Source organism: Ixodes scapularis, unplaced genomic scaffold, assembly GCF_016920785.2.
Source record: "Ixodes scapularis isolate PalLabHiFi unplaced genomic scaffold, ASM1692078v2 PGA_scaffold4__175_contigs__length_147842914, whole genome shotgun sequence".
NCBI classification, from domain to species: Eukaryota; Metazoa; Arthropoda; class Arachnida; order Ixodida; family Ixodidae; genus Ixodes; species Ixodes scapularis.
In genome coordinates, this window is record NW_024609879.1 from 79,548,367 (window position 1) to 79,565,695 (window position 17,329).

Sequence of the window (17,329 nt, forward strand, 5' to 3'; positions counted from 1 at the left end):
AGATTTGCATGACATATTTGTCAGTTGCTCCTTGTACCCAGAGAAGAAGCAAGAAGTCAGGGCACCAATCGCAAGGTATGCGGAGATTGTTTCTCATTTACCCGGAAATACTGATCTGATGAACTGCGAGCTAAAGTTGACCACTCGAACGCCAGTGCACATTAAACACAACCCTTTGCCACTAAAGCTGCAGGAATGGCTGGAGGAAGAAGCAAACGAGAAGCTCAAAATGGGTGTGATCGAACGATCTACGTCACCATGTAACGCGCCGGTGGTGATGGCAGGAAAAATTGACGGGTCGTACGGATCTTGCATACATCTCAGAAGACTGAACAACGTCAGGTTATCTGATGCGGAACCGATACCCAGGATGGACATTATATTTGGGAAGGTGGGCCAGAAGAATTTATCTTCTAAACCTAATTTGGCCAAAGGGTAGTGGCAAATCACCGTGCAAGGCGCGTGAAGAGAGAAGAGGGCATTTTAATCTTCAAGTGCACTTCATCAAGTTAGGTTTATGCCGTTTGGTGTAAAGCCTGCGCCGGCGAATTTCGTGAAGCTGGTGCGGAAGTTTCTTGATGGTGTGCCTGATGCGTATCATTGCGTCAATGATGTGCCTGCGGTGACTGACACCTCGAAGCAACACATCGACACTCAGGAAAAAAAACATTTTGAATAGTTTGTGCACCGCCGGCATAAATATAAAGCCAAAGAAGTGCGAAATTGGATTTCACGAGATCAGTTTCCGAGGAACCGATCAAGATTTTCACAAATTCCACACAAACAGGAAATTTGGACAAGAATACGGGACGCACTGAGACCGACGACGAAGCGACTCGTTCGGTCTTTTTTTAGGCCTGACATGAATTTATCGGAAATTTATTAAGACGGAAGCCTACAATGTCTCATTGTTGTGTCGACTTTCAAAGTCCTTGAGCGAAAAGACGTCGGCGAAAGGAAAGGTACTAAAACGTTTACGTGACCACTCAGCTGAATTAGAGGCATTAGAATTAAGAAGGATGACAAAGCAAATTAAGAGGAATAAAAGTCAATTCCTAGATGTCGTCCTCTAGGCGTCGTTCTGGTCATCTTACCATAGGTCGTTTTAGAAGTCACCCTAGACGTCGTCCTGGACGTCGTCCGAGAAGTCGTCCTAGAAGTCGGCCTAGAAGTTCTCGACGTCACTCTAGATATCCTTCTAAACGTCGTCCTCGAGCTGTCGTTCTCGACGTCGTGCAAGACGTCGTCTTATGGGTATCGCTCCCGACGGCGTCCGAGACGTCGTCCTAGAAGTAGTCCTAGACGTCGTCATTGACTGGTTGTTGCCTTCCTACAAGTCAGCAGTCTTAAGTGTACTCATGTATTGTTTTCGCACTACCTTATATTGTTTTACTCTACCTTTCATGTCTCATCGTTCAGTCGATCTTCAATGCGGTTCAGCGAAAACACGTCGGTTAGAAGAAAGGTACCAAACCGTTTACGTGCCTCACTAGAGAACTAAGCTAACTGAAATTACGACCCACCATTCCCGAGAATGATGGCACAGCACATTGAGAAGGATGACTCCGCACATTAAAAGGGATGGCGCAGCAAATAAATTATGTTCTGTCTTTAATAGATCGGCGCTTTAGGGACAACATAGCGGACCCAGTGCAATTTTTGCGACGATGCGAGGATGGCGGCCTCCTTGAAAAACCTGGCAAAAAAAGGGCGCCCGGAACGACGTCGAATTGGAATAGGAGACCCAAACGGCTTTCCGATGATTGAAGGAAGCGGTGCCTTCACCTATCCTGATGGCACCAGATTTGAGCAAATTTTTTAAGCTACACATTGACGCTTAAGGTGCAAGCACCGGTGGAGTTTTTTTTGCAGTAGGTAGACGAGACGCTCCATCCTGTTGAGTAAGCCAGCTGCAAGTTTAACAAGGCAGAAAAAGTCTTCAGCACAACAGAACGGGAGTGTTTAACACTAGTGTGCACCATTGGAACGTTCATTATTTTTTTAGTACGACAGACATTTGTGCGTTCAGACTGATGAACAACCTGTGGATTTTATCAACAAGGCGAAGCGCACACAACAGCAGAATAATGAGGTAGAGCATGGCAATAATAAACCAAATAGAAGGGGAACAACGGGAACAAAGGACACACAAAAATCTCCAAGCACAGCAACAGGTGACTGGTGCGCGACCGAAAAAATCCGCCTGGTTCGGGTATCGAACCCGGGACCTCACCATTGCCAGTGGAGTGCTCTAACAACTGAGTTAACCAGGAGAAAGACGTCAGTAGGGCAAACAAGTTTTATCAGCTGCCACCAGTCTAACAATAACAATGATGAACGGACTGCATTTTTAAGCCTATGATTAAGATGCAATTATTGCCATTCTTCTGGAGCGCGCTTGCACCTTTGCATTAACTGCATCTTAATCGTAAAGGCAGAACAAGAAGTTACAAGACAACACTTCCACGTAGAAAACATAAGAATAATTATTGTAGACGCATACTTTTTCAGATCGAGTGACGTGGAGAACCAAGACCTCTATTTTTTTTTTAAATAAGTATGCAATCCGTTTATATTTGTATAACTCTCTTTGCGCATGAGTAGTCTGAGCTTCCAACTTATGTGGTAGGAATTTTGGTGTGAACATGCGCTAGTATTTTGACGGCGCTACGCAAGGATCTGATTTTGGGGTTTTGGCATGTAAAAGTGATATGGTGAAAAAAAGTGCGTGTGGTGCTAATTTTGCACCAAAAATGGTAGAGTGCGGGTTTCTGGGGTGCACACGAGTGGCATCGGGGACAACAGTGTGCATTTGCTACTGCGTCAAGCGATTTTTCTTTATCTGTGTGTGCAGGGAACGAGGTGATGGCTGAACAAGTACACCCAGCGATACCATCGAGGGTGAAAAAGAATAATCATGATAAGAATTTCTCGAAGTGTGGAGGTATTGTCACGGTTTCAATACGAAGAGACATCCCGAAAAGAAAAGAACCAAAATCTATTGAGTTCCTTTTTTTCTTTTTTTTTCTTTTGTGTCTCCGAAGAGGTGAAGAATGGGGGCATAAGAAAACGAGATCAGTGTTGGCCGGCACACGCACCAGAGGAAGAATTTGGCCTCGGCGTCGTCCCGTCGAAAGCGCCCTGGCGACTGTACGTACCTGCTCAGTACCGCTGGGACACTCATGCGCCTCCCCCTCCTCCCCCCCCCCCCCCCCCCCCCCCCCGCTTAGCCGGTGCAATTCTCTATACTTGGTCTCATCCTATGATGGACTAAAGGCAAAAGCTACGGACCGCCAGATCGAATCACGAGTCACTTAGAAATTGCATGACATTGCGCTTTGATGCACCTATCGGTGCCGGCGTCTCGGATCACTGATGGGGATGGGTGGACAGTGGTTCGAATTGAATAGCACTAAGTGACTCGTGAATTTTACATTGCAAAGAAATCCACGACGCACAAGCTGTTTGCACTGCCAAAGCTATAAACATGATGAGCGCTTTTTGATTCGGATCATTATTCGTCCAACGCTAATCAGGGCTAAGCATGTCATAGTTTAGCATGGAACGTGATTGGAACTGGCGGACCGTGGCTTCGGCTTTTAGTCCATCGTAGGATGAGACAAAGTATAGTCGGACGCGCTAATGGAGAAGGGTTCATTTCACGTAGGGATAGACTTCCGAAAGCGTGAAGTTTAACTTTCGCTTTTCCGTTTTTTTTTTTTCTTACAATCGTTTTTTTTTTTTTTTTTTTTATGCTTGTGCATGTTGTAAATATGAACTTTTTTTTCAGATCTCGGCTCGCCTACGCTGATTTTGTGCGCCATTTTGGGTGAACTTTGACAACACTATTTTTTTTCAAATGTTCGTACAAAAATGCAGGCTTTTCACCTTGTACCCTCGTGTAACAGTAATTTTTTTAACCCTTATAAACGATATGGTGCATGCTAGAAGCTGCGGATGCGGATTGGGTGCTTCGGGAGACATCAGGCCACGGACTGTTCGCCGTCGATCTCGGCGAGCTATATTTTGCACGCCCGGCGTCTGGCTTCGAGATTAGAACTGCGATGAAACATGCATTTGAATATATTTCGTGGGCACCATATCTGCTGGCACTGTTGTGCGCTGGTAGTGCACTCGGGTTTTCAGCGTTTGCAAGGGCGTCATTTGTGTGTAGATGAAGTAGCACATGCAAATGACGACTTGACATCTTGCATTGGCTTCGGCCGCTTTCATCGCTTCATTGTCGCATGGGTATTAGGTTTCCAACGAATACTCGGCGACATGTTGAAATAGATTTTTGCAGCACGAATTTTGTTGTTAATTTTTGCTCCATTGAGTGCAGCCTTTAGATGCCATCCTGTAATAAGTAGTGTCAGATTATGCGCGAGTCACCGTCTCAGGTAGAAGATCTTGTGACCGTTGTGGCATTTTCAGCGCTTGTACGTACGGGGCGTGCTTTGCTCGCTTTCAGAATCAACGAACGGGTGCGTTTTGGGCTGTAAAGATCGCAGGATGAGCAGTGCGATATTCACTAATGTCACTGCACCATGGAAAATAGCGCAAAGCTCCCCATATAGTCGCCATATTGGTTTATGACATTAGGAGTTTCTTCTTGACTGTTTCATTTTTAAAGAGCCAATCTAAGTTCGTTGTTGAAAGGTAGCTTTATAATGTGCGTTCCACATGCAGCGATTTTTTGTCACCGCCGTGGCGCTCCGTTAAGTAGCAGGGCAGCGCGGCGCGATTTCAGAAGTTTCAAACTTGTTCACGGCAGACGAGAAACATCTGCTCTGGCCATTCAAAGCGCGGCGGAGAACCGCGTGACAGGAGAAGTATGGCGGGAGAGCTTGCGCATAGGATGGCGTCTTCACGATTTTTCAGACAGACGGCATGAAGAAAAAATACAGAAACGGTGGTTGGCGGTTTCCTATTTTTCAATTTCATTGTTGCATTAAGCTTTTTCGCGTCACGAGTCGCGTTGGAACTGTTCGGGAGATTGGAGAGGGGAATTGTTGTCGCCTTCCCTCAAACATTTATGCCATGAAAATCGGAAATGTTCGCGCATACCCGTTTGGTGCCAATGGCCCCCAGCGACTCCCTTCCCTTTTTTGTCAGAACCTCTCCATGTTGGTGTGGTGTCTGGAGGGCCAGAATGAACCGACCACACACAAGCCCGACTGACACGAGATTCATAGGTATAATCTTAAAAAAGAGGAAATAGAAATTCAGACGGGCAGAAGAAGATGAAGTCACTGAAAAGTAATTACTAAAAAACTATTACAGGTTGGTGCATGAGGGTGAGAAGCTGTCTCGTGCCCAATGCAACGAACTGCTCATTAGTGAAGTGTTGAAGCGCCCGTTTTTCTGGGCTGTCAAGCTGAAGTATTTCAGAAACATCGCAACCAAAGAGTCCCTCGGAAAAGAGGCGACCGATGTCGTGAAAACGTTGAACCATTAAGGTATTTTAATTATCCATTGAATGCGAAGCTAGAGCGCAGCTCTTGAGGAGGAGGAGGGGAGGCTACGAAGGGTAGGGCATGCCCCTCCTCCTCATCCGCACCCTCCCCTCCTCCTCCTCTGCTACCCTCAACCTCTGCCTTTCCTTCTTCTTTCGTCTCTACTCCTCCTCCTTTCCTCCTCCTCACCTCCCGTCGCTGACTTTGTCCTTGGGCGACGTGACACGATGTTGTGGCCAGTTTCCCTGCTAAATATAGCGGGGAAATTGAATAAGTGTTCAGGTCACGTGACGCCGATTTCCCCGCTAAATTTCGCGGTGCACTCTCCCCACTTACTTTAGCGGGGAAACACCTCATAATGCAACGCGCGGTTACCCCGACGCCGACGCCACTCAACCCGGAAACGGGCGCTTAAGAGCTCAGCTCTAAAACATCGTGCATCACATTTCGCGTTTTATGAAACGCCAGCAATGATTTCTTTTTGACGTTTTTGTAATTCTGATTTTTATTTAACATTTACAGTAGGCGTGCAACGTGAACGAGCGTGCTGAGGCGCGGGACATTTCTGAAGTGAAGAGCACGCGTGTGGAAATTTGAGCGGCGCTCAAAGCTACGTGACTGCACCGGCGCCTGTAGTGTTGGCTTCCTATTCGGGGAAAGTAGTACCTATGTTTGTGCTATATTTCTGCCAAAGAAATGGTGCTCGGCACGAGCTGTAGCAAGACACCGGACGCGTGCGAGATAGGTTTTGACAGATATCAGCAATATATTTGAGCTTTCTAGAGCATGAGTCTGAATAAACCCTCCTAAAATAAGCAAAGCCTGCGCCTTAGATTTTAAATGTAATCAGAGTGAGATCAAGCGCAGACTCAAATTAGAAACGAGCGCAGCGTCAACGTTCGCCCGAAATTTGTGTGGACCAGGTCAACACCTCCAAAGACACTCAGCGTCGGACTCGGCCCCAATTAGTGATTTGGCGGAATACGAGTGTAGTGAGGTACAGTGGAAGAAGACGAAGGTTTCCCCAGACTTGCATAAACAGGTATAAGAAGATGAGACGACGTAGTGATCTTTTGACAACGCGGAATGCCTAAACGTCGCACGCCTCCTTTTCACATTCAAAACAATTGCAACAAGCGACCGCAGTGAGCTATCCGAACAATGACCTACACTTTTAAAAAGAGTCGCTATGACCCTCTTTGGGGGATATTGGCGCGCCGCAGAATCGACTCCAGTTTGTAGAGTCGCTCGACTCTTTTTTTAAAGAGAGTCGCCATGACTCCTTTGCGCGCTACAGATTTGACTCCTCCACGACTCCAGTTTGTAGAGTCACTTGACTCTTATTTAAAAAAGAGTCCTGCGACTCTCATCACACTAGAGTCACGGTAGTGTATGGGCGACTCCAGGTGACGTAGTCAACTGCGACTCTTTAACGACTCTTATCCAACGGAGAAAAAGAGTCACACGACTCCTTCCAGGTAATCTCCGTGACTCTGTAACAAGAGTTGTGAGGACCCTCCTTTTATGAAGAGTCCCCCGACTCCTATCGCAAAAGAGTCATGGGAGTGTATGAGGGACTCTCTGAAAGATAGTCAGTGCTGACTCTCACTTTGTCTGGAGTATAGCAGCCCTAGTCAAGCATGAGTTTGTTGAACAAAGGGAGGCATTGTGATCGCTAGGAGACTTCTTGCCGCCTGCGTGGTTCAACTTGAATTACTCTAAAACAAGGGTAGTAACATCAACTGTGTGGAAATATAAAAGTTGAAATGGGAATTTCGATTCCACCTAAAAGAAGCGGTAACATCAATTGTCTGCAAGTGTAAACGTCGAAATGCAGAACTGATATCTTACAATTTCCTGTAATGAAACATGGAAAAATGAACGATGAGGGTCTTAACGATGCTGAACTGAATGCTGCTCTAAAATTTGTCATGAAACACAACAGAAGCTTTCAGGACAGCATTGTTTTGTTACATTGGAATTTGCACACAACAAAAAAAACGTAAAGTTTTTTTTTTAATCCGCAGCTTAACTTTCTATTAGTTTGGTAATACTTATCATTTCCAATAGGTTGTATATCTTTTTTGTCACATGTCTATACTATTGGCTAGAGCTGTTGTGAACGAGCATGTTCTGTTGCTTTATGCCTGCTTTGAGTGGGCAGGTGGGTGGCAATAAATTGCAGGAATCTTCAAATTTAACAATAAAGATAGCTGTTTTCTCTCAGCTCATATCACTGCCATTTGTGGAAATGCAACTTCATGAGTCCTACCATGCAGGGGCTGCAAAACAAGCCACAAGTATTTAAAACAATTACTTTATTTGAAATTAATGTGATACATATTGGTTCAAAAGCCTGCTTCGGCTTATCACAGGGGTTTTATCACAAACACTAAACAAATAACATCATAAGAAATAATACTAATACACAAAACTGGTATAACTATTAGACAAGAACGAAAATAAATTACAATGACAAGTTTTGAGAAGGCTTGCTTTGCCTGCTTGATGTTGAGGATTAAATTAGAATTAAACAAAATTACAAGTTTCCTAAAAGCTTTGTTTGCCTACTTGCTGTTTTTTCAAAGCTTTGTTTTTCTTTTTGCAGTTTCTTCTTCTATGGTCTGAATCCTCATATCAACAGATGCACAAAAAAAAATCTAACAGAAGTTTAGATACACAATGGAACACACAAACCTTTGTATTATAGCTGGAATATTGACCAAATACATTTGGAAAACATTAAAAGAGTAACCAATATTGGTAATTCTTTTTCCCTGTTCTAGGAATGTGCTCCAAGTGCTGTCACAACTTTCACAGCTCTTACCGAAATCTTTGTATTTTTTTTACCCATGAGGGTGCTCAAACACAAAAAGTGTGCTTCGTCGATTCCCCCCACATACTGACCTTTCTATGCTCAGTACATGGCTAATATCCGAGAGATTCCTGCTGAAAAGTCCAGGATGTCGATTGATAGGTCCTCGCAGACAACGCACATGCTGCCAGATGTCCATGGGTGCTTTCCAGTGAAAAGTAACGCCGGGTTCCCGAAAGTCTTTACTGGGTGGGTCCTGGAAAAAAAAAAGCCAATGATGAGCAATAAGTTCTGGAAGTCAGACGAAGTTGTAGGTGAGCAAAGTAAAATTGTCGAGGACATGTTAAGTGCCCGCAGTGTCATAGATGGAAAGTCCATGCAACAGGGTGAAGGCAAGTGAGGCAGACGCCCATTGCTGCCTTTCTATATTTCGCTTTCCCCAATTCTCACTTGATTCTGAAGCATTTCGTACGGTGGAACTAGTGCATCAGGGTGTCTACCAAATTACTGATTTCAAATTCTTCGACTTTTCTAAAATTTCCCTTGACTATTTTGATAAAAACTTCCTGACCACTTCTGGGTCAAACGATCATAATTCGGAAACATTATTCAGCATAGTCGTGCCCATGTGCAACCATCAAGCTTTGTTTCGTATCGCCGTTCCACTCTCAGTGGTCATTTTCCCTGATGAAGCCAACTTTTTGACGATTTCCCTGAGAATTTCAGGTTGGTAGACACCCTGGTGATGTATCAGATAACAGATGGACACCATAAAAATGCAGACTATTGCATTCAAAATTATTTTAGCCATCAGGAGGAACCTAAAATATTCCCATGGAGAGATATAGACAGTGGAGGGGCGGGGGAGGCTGCTGCTGCTATTGTCTGCTTTTTCTTTTAAAAGAATATCAATTTAAGGCTCAAAGTGAACGTAAATAATAAATCAGTAAGAGCACTGAGAGCACTTGAAGCACAAGGGGCACGGTCCCTACTGGGGAAAGGGGGGAGGATACCAAGTCTAGCTGAACCTGTTCTGCAGCACCCTGCATAATCTAGTTGCTAGGCAAGACTGGGGCTTATCTACTGAGAGTGTCTAGTACAGTCAAAGAAAGCATTATAAAATTCTTTGCTGGGCAAGGTGCTTCGTGGCTGCAATGAAAGAAAAGAGTACATTAAGGCAGGGACAAGAAAGGAAGGGAAGACTTTTTTTCTGAATAAACTAGTTGGTAGTGAGCGCTTGTTTCTTCCTTTCTCGTCCCCGTCTTATTGTGCTCCCTTTTGAGTTGTAACGAAAGCAAGCCACGATGGAATTTAGAGAGGGCTTAAAGCTTGCTTTAAAATCTGCGTGCATGTGAGGGAATGCTTCATGTACAAGGCCTACTACAAGGTAGTAATCATTACAATTTCCATCATCACTCATCAACCATAAAAAAGAGTACATAATGCATCTCTGCACTACAAAGTCTCTTATAACTTTTCATGTGCTGTACCTATAGAGGCATCTTTTGCATGCAGAAATGGCGGGACACTAAAACTAATAGTAATTTGTTTATCATCTTTGCTTAGATAAATGTTTCTGAAGTTTGGCAGGAAAGACCCGCCTTCCAACATGAGCCCGAATCTGGTCTTTGGTTTGTTTTGAAGTCATGGCCAAGTACTCCTAATAAAATATTGAAATAACCAGTTGAGAAGACAGCAGATGATACTTATCTCACTTGGTCTCCAGCTTTAAAAAAAATATGTTTACAGATTGGCATAGCGAAGACACCCTTTCAAACACATTTATCTTAAACAACCATAGTTACATGTGATTTATCTTCAGCATGAGTAGTTACATCTACCACGCAAACGGCAAGGTTTCCTCTGATCTTGTCCCTTCCCCCATCTTGTTTTCTTTTGCGAAGATCGGCATTGATAAGAATAGCGTACGCCCTGACGACAGCAAACTGAGCTTGTTAGTGGTTGTCCGGACCAATTTAATCATAACAGTTTAACCCTCTTTCTTAAGAATCCAAACAGAACAATGCTCTCCCACTGAAAAAAAAAGGAGTAAAGTGGATTAGAGTATGACCATAGCACCTCTATACTCACAAAGCCTGCTAGTTCGACGACGGAGTCATAGAGTGCCTGGTCACAGATTTGGAACGTGAGGATTTGGTAGCACAGAGCATTAAAGAGCCATTCCTCGAGGAACCTGGACGTCAGCACACAGCTTTTGCAGTGGCGAGGACCCAAAATATACTTTTTTCGTGTTTCGCGTCCGGTGCAGCGAGGCTCTTCTCCGTTGTATGCCACTCTACCTTTTCCATTTCGGCGACCGCTCCTCGTGGCAATCTGCCAGGTTTCGTCAGCGTAAAGGAGGCTATGGTACGACATAAACTGGTGCTCTGTAGCGGGGCGCCATCCTGCTTTGTAATCTTTGGGCAGCCCCTTTGTCCACAGAACTCTGAGAATGTAGAGATTATCTATCCTACCTGTGACATTATCTGCGACTCACAAATTTCAGTGCTGCATTGGATTGTTTACAGCAAGGCATTTCATTTCATTTCATTTCATTTTATTACCTCAAAGGCACTCGACTTGCGAGCGCATTACATGAGGGGGGAAATTCATAATATACAATTTGAACTTCAAAACAGTATTTTCGCGTATATACTATTTACATCTTAAAATAATACGCACAAAAATGCACTGGGGAAAGCGTGCAGACAAAAGAGCAGGAAAAAGAACATATACATGATATAACATTGCAATTTCATATATCGCGACATAATTGAATGAGCGTAAACAAAACTTAACGCAAAAAAAGATCAAGATGAAAATACAAAAATATACAACAGCGTGCAAGGCAAACAAATATCAAGGTAGAAACCGCTTACTAACTGCTCATTCCAATGTACTGTTCACACTTTAATTTATATGCTGCTAGGTTAGTCTCCGATACCACTTCGTATGGCATACCGTTCCAGTCTCTAATGCACATGACAACGGGCGATGAGGAAAATAATAGTGTGCGTGATTTGGGCGGCTGAATCTTGAGTTGGTGATCCGTTCTGGGTGATATATAGGAGGGCGGTTTGCAGTAGGTTTGCCTAAAAGTTGATGCGCTATTGAAAATAGTATGAAAAAGACATAGTCGTGACAGCCGTCGACGTTTCTCAAGAGAATGTAGACCAAGGTTGTTTTTTAGTGACGTGACGCTAGTAAATGATGAATAGTCAGAGGTAATAAATCGGGCTGCCTTATTCTGGACGGACTCCAGTCTATCAACAAGGTATGCCTGATGAGGACTCCAGACGGCGCTAGCGTATTCTAGTTTTGGAAGTATCAGCGAATTGTAGGCAAGCAATTTAGTGGACGGAGGTGCGAGAGATATATTTCTTTTCAAGAAGCCGAGGGTTTTATGAGCACTTGCTACTATGCAATCTACCTGATAAGACCAGTTTAACGTTTCTGAAAAGTGGACACCAAGGTACTTGTAAACGGACACCCTGTCAATGTTGCGTCCTTGAAGGAAATACTGGGTAGACGATCTACTTGGCGATGTGGAAATGTTCATGTGTTTACTTTTTGAGACATTAATATTCATGAGCCAGTCGGTGCACCAAGTTCCGATCCTGTCAAGGTCATTTTGCAATATTAAATGATCGGATGTATCGGATATCTTTCTGTATATGACACAATCATCAGCGAAAAGCCTAATGGTGGACGTTAATGAAGAAGGAAGGTCATTTACATATATTAAAAACAAAAGAGGCCCAAGAACGCTCCCCTGCGGTACACCAGACGATACTGAACATTGATAAGAAAGAGAAGCGTTTATTTTTACGGACTGAGTTCTATTAGAAAGGAAGGAAGCGATCCAGTTAAGAATGCACGGTTCGATGCGGAGTCGTGATAGCGTTAGGAGGAGGCGACTATGTGGGACAGTATCAAAAGCTTTGGCAAAGTCGATGAAGATGATATCGGTCTGGTGATTGTCATGAGTGTTGACATGAAGGTCAGTAATGAACTGGAATATCGAATAGCTGGGTGACACATGAGTAATGTTTCCTAAAGCCATGTTGGTTTGGAAACAAAAAGTTGAATTGATCGAGGTGAGCGAGAAGGTGCGTGTATATGACGTGTTCCATGAGTTTACAAGGCACACTAGTGAGGGATATTGGTCTATAGTTGGTAGGATTTGATGATGGACCAGCTTTAAGGATAGGTGTTATTTGAGTCATGTTTTTTTGTCAAGTGAGTCATGTTTTTTTTTTATCCGCAAAACTTTCAGAAGGCCGAATTGTTTACCTCGGCAAAACCTGCACGGTTCGGGGCACAGCCACACAGGCGGCAAGGCGTTGACACCAAGAGGTCCCGTTCTCTTTCCCTCGCTGGCTCTTGTGGTACCCTTGTCTCCGTCGACTGAAAGGAAAGTCCCTTCAGTGTCGTGCATACTTGAGCCTCCACTGAAGCAAAAATGATTCCATATGAACCTACTTGCCATTAAAGACGAAAGTTCACTTCTTCACTCTTATTTTCTACCGACCTAATACAATGGTTTGTTAACAAGAACACCGCCGTTAACTAGAAAGCTCATTCGTAATGCAAGTCCTACGTAGTAAGGAATCATGTTCAAGGTCTAATTAAAAAACAAGCATGGGCACTAAAGGCACCCTCTTACATGGGTGGGCATTAGTGGACCCGATTTGGCTAACATTTGCGAGGCCTTGCTTGACAACATAATAAATGACATTGTTTCTGGTCACATTATTTTTTTTAGATGCCTTGGCATTAGTTCTGACCTTGGACTGGTTTTGAGCGCACCAATATCATGTTTGCAACTTTGCCATGGGAACCACGAAGTTCTTTGAAAACTAAATAGCAAGCTTTAAAATAAAATAACAAAAAAGTTGTACAGATGCACGAATATAATTACCATTGTCTATGCCCTACCTGCTGGCACCTGTTTCCAGAAAAATCAACAAATACCAAAGTAATGCACATAATATACATCGTGAAGAGGCCTGCCGAGTACCTGATGAAATGCCAAGAACGCATGAACTGTTAAGTTTTCCGTTCACTGCATGGTTCTCTAAAGGCCCGTTCACACTCTTGCGACCTCTTAAAATTGGGTTCCTTAAAACCTCTTACAACGAGAGGACACACTGGCACCCTCTATTGGGTAGCAGGTAAACTCGGCGGTCCGGCATATTTACTATTTCTCTTGCGCATTATCCTTTCTTTCTTGGCTCGAAAAACTTTTGTCAATGTTATAAACAAGACTTTCCTACAGGTATTACACACGTTTGACCTCGGAAATTTCGCAAAACCTTCGCTCTTGCAAAATGCAGTTCCAGGGTCAACGCATAGATGGTGCCAGAATGCCCCAGTATGTACCCTCGTCCTAAGAACTTTTAAGAAGTTTTAACAGATCTCGTCTCTCTCGGTCGTACTCGGTTGCAAGAGTTTGAACGGGCCTTAAGACTCAAGTTTTTGCCAACTGTGTTCATTTTCTTTAATCTTGGAAAGTGCTTCCAAGATAGCAGTGCCCATGTATCCTCCCGAAGTTGCTGGTGGATGCCTGGGACACCCTTGGAAGCTTCTGCCGTTGACATTGGAAACCTGTGGACGCACACATACTGCGGTTCCATCCTCCAGCCAAGGCTACCCGCTTGCGCTTGCACAGCTTTTGCAGTTAGTTCATGCTGAGGCGAGACGAGGTATAGTGGCATTTGCACATTCAAGATATCAAAACCCACCACATGTCGTTCCGAGCGGCATGATGATGATACCCAAGAGCTATTTCGCGTATGGTCTATAAAACCTATATAATGCACGATGCTGAACCTTCCAATTTCTACATAGTATAGAGCCGGGAAGGCGGACATGCAGCAAGGCACGCACCTACAGTTGCATCCACTTTGACAGGTGTAATGGGCTTCCCTCCCACGGCGCCATACTTTGTCACGCCTGGAAGGTTGGCCTGTCACACTCCTATTGACCAGGTCCTCGCCCTTGTAGAGGCACCGGGACAACAGGATCAGCAGCGCAACGAACTTGGCCTTGCCTATGGCCCTGTCAAATTTTTCTTCTGGTCGGGAAACCCCGCCTCGGAGGTAACGCTGCAAGTGTAAAGATAATCATAAATAAATAGGTGATCAAGCAAGTTTTAGTACAGGTATAGTGCCTGGACGTATTCTCCACTGGTGCAATTGCCATCTTGTTCCTCCCATGTATTAAGAGTTGTCCCAAGGAAGCGACAATGATGTTACAAAACCGAAAGTGTCATGCTGCCGAAAGTCTGCAGTTGGTCTTCAAACCTCTAATGAATATGACAAGCAGGCACAAGTGCCGCTGTCATCATGGCGTCCCAACTTATTACTGTGAAGTGACTGTGGACTGCCGAGGCACCGTAAAGAATGGTGCGGCAAACACACCGGATGACTAACCCCACCTAAACCCCCTTGACGAGTTTGTGCTAGTTTCGTAAGTGGCATCAAAGCGCTTGAGCAGGAGGCCCGTGCAGGACTTGGAAGCAAATGGCAGTGTAGCCCTGAAATGAGAGGCACTTGGAAGTGAGTGGCAGCACGGTACTCACTCGTGGCACGTGTCTCTCGCTTTCGGACAATTAAGGCTGGACCGCATGTAAGCGATTTAGTGAGCAACGAGACGAGCATCGGCAACAGCGACGGAGATTTCTCACTGTCGCTTGTAACGCTGCTCGGTCCTTGAATTACTAGTTGATTGATTGATTGGGGGTTTATGGCGCATCAGCAACTAAGGCTATATTGCGCCAAGCTTAGACTATTGCAATTCAGGTTTAAGAAGAGGAAAGAGCTATAGTAGCGAAATATATGATAAAACCATGAACATGAATGTGTATAAGTGTAAACAATATGAAAATGAATTTAGGAGTAAAATCACAGTCGGTGTAGAAGGCCGATATCTGTGAGGAAATTAAAAACACAACTGTATGGAATGAGCGGTTCGTCACCTAATAGTAGGGCGAGGTGTATTGGAATGTGTTCTTTAAAAAGCAGTGATAAGTGTTTATACCGGCATTGGTCATACTTAGGGTATTCAATAAGTATGTGCATAATACTTAGAGGTAGGTTACAATGCACACATTCAGGGGCATCCTCCCCGCTCAAGAGGTGTCCATGTGTGAGACGAGTATGACCGACTCGTAACCTACAGATTATGACTTCATAAAAGCGCTCCCGATGTCGGGCACTCTCCCACTCGCCTAGAAAAGGTTTGATTGCGTGTAGTTTGTTGCTGGTTTCGCTGTTCCAATGCAGCTGCCACTTTGCTTTGATGCAACGTTTCAGAGAGTTGTGGTAATCTTTATACGGTATTTGGTGCGTGTCGATCTCTCGATCATTAGCAGAGCTAGCTGCACAATCAGCTGCTTCATTTCCAGGAATGCCAACATGGCTAGGAACCCAGCATAAGACTATGTCAAGATTTTTCTTAGCAGCCAGGATAATCTTGTGCTTTAACTCAGAATCCAGTGGGTTTTTTACACGGTTCATTGATGCCACAGCCTTCAGAGAGCTTAAAGAGTCTGTGTATATTACAGCGTGAGAAAGTCGTTTTTTTCATTATGTAATCAACAGCCAGCAGCAAACCATAAAGCTCTGCTGTTAGTATGGAGGCTTTTGGATTTATTTTCTTCACCTGATTTATTGATGGTCCCACCATAGCACAGCCTACTACCGAGTCTTTTTTTGTCCCGTCTGTATAAAAGCTGGCATACTCGTGATATTTGGTCTGAAGCTCAAAGAAGTCCTGCCTTATGACTTCCTGTGGAATATTCTTTTTGTTATACTTGGTCAGTGTAAGGTCGCAATGTATGTGGCAGTTGTTCCATGGAGCTATATCTGGTGGGTACTGGACTAGCTGAGGCCTTGCATCAATCCCAACAGATTGTGCTGCAGTATTATTCCTCATAGAGAGACGCGGAACTATGGAAGGTTTGTTTTCAAATGTGCGTTGGAACTTTATAGTCTCAATATTATCTCGAACGGGGTGCTCCGCGACAGAGCGCACCCTGACAGAGTACATAAAACCCAGGGAAAACCTCCTATACTCAAGGGACAGTTCGTTTGCTTCCGCGTAAAGGATAAGCACTGGGAAGGTGCGAAATGCTCCTGTAGCCAATCGCAGTCCCTGATGATGAATAGGATCTAACATCTTTAGAACTGACGCCCGGGCAGAGTTATAGACAATACAGCCATAATCAAGCTGAGAGCGAATGACTGAGCGATAGATATGCAACAGACATAGTCGGTCGGAGCCCCATGATACATGTGACAAGACCTTAAGGATGTTAAGAGATTTAAGACACTTGAGTTTTAAGCTCTTAATATGTGAAACGAAAGTCAACTTGGAATCAAACACAAGGCCCAAAAACTTGTGTTCATTTTTTACAACAATAGGAGAGCCATACATGTTCAAAGACGGTTCCTGAAGAGCACCATGTCGACGAGAAAAGCTGACACAAGCTGTTTTTTCGGGAGAAAATTTAAAACCCTTCGTATCGGCCCATCTGACCAAATTATTGACCGCAAGTTGGACGCGACGTTTACAAATTGAGGAATTACAGGATGAAACGGAGATCTGAAGATCATCAACATATAAAGAATACTGCACCGAAGGAGGAATTTCACGGCCGATGGAATTAAGTTTGACGATAAAAAGAGCGACACTCAGCACACCCCCCTGAGGGACTCCATTTTCCTGTAAAAATTCCTTAGAGAGAGTTTTTCCCAGCCTCACGCGGAATGTACGCTCCTGCAGGTAACTCTGTATAGTACTCAACATTCGGCCACGGAAACCAAGATCGGACAAATCCTGCAGTGTGCCGTAACGCCAGACCGTGTCGTATGCCTTCTCCAAATCAAAGAAGACGGAGAGACACTGTTGCCTGTTGACAAACGCCTCACGTACGAAGGTCTCAAAGCGGACGAGATGATCGACAGTGGACCGTGCTGAACGAAAGCCACACTGGAACTTATCAAGGCAGTTGTTTCGTTCTAGGAAAAACATCAGTCTCTTGTTAATCATCCTT

General features: G+C 44.3%; 1 pseudogene; it reads left to right on the top strand.

Moving 5' to 3' along the window:
* LOC115328793 overlaps positions 1–17,329 on the top strand; it is a 187,944-nt pseudogene that overhangs the window by 816 nt on the left and 169,799 nt on the right.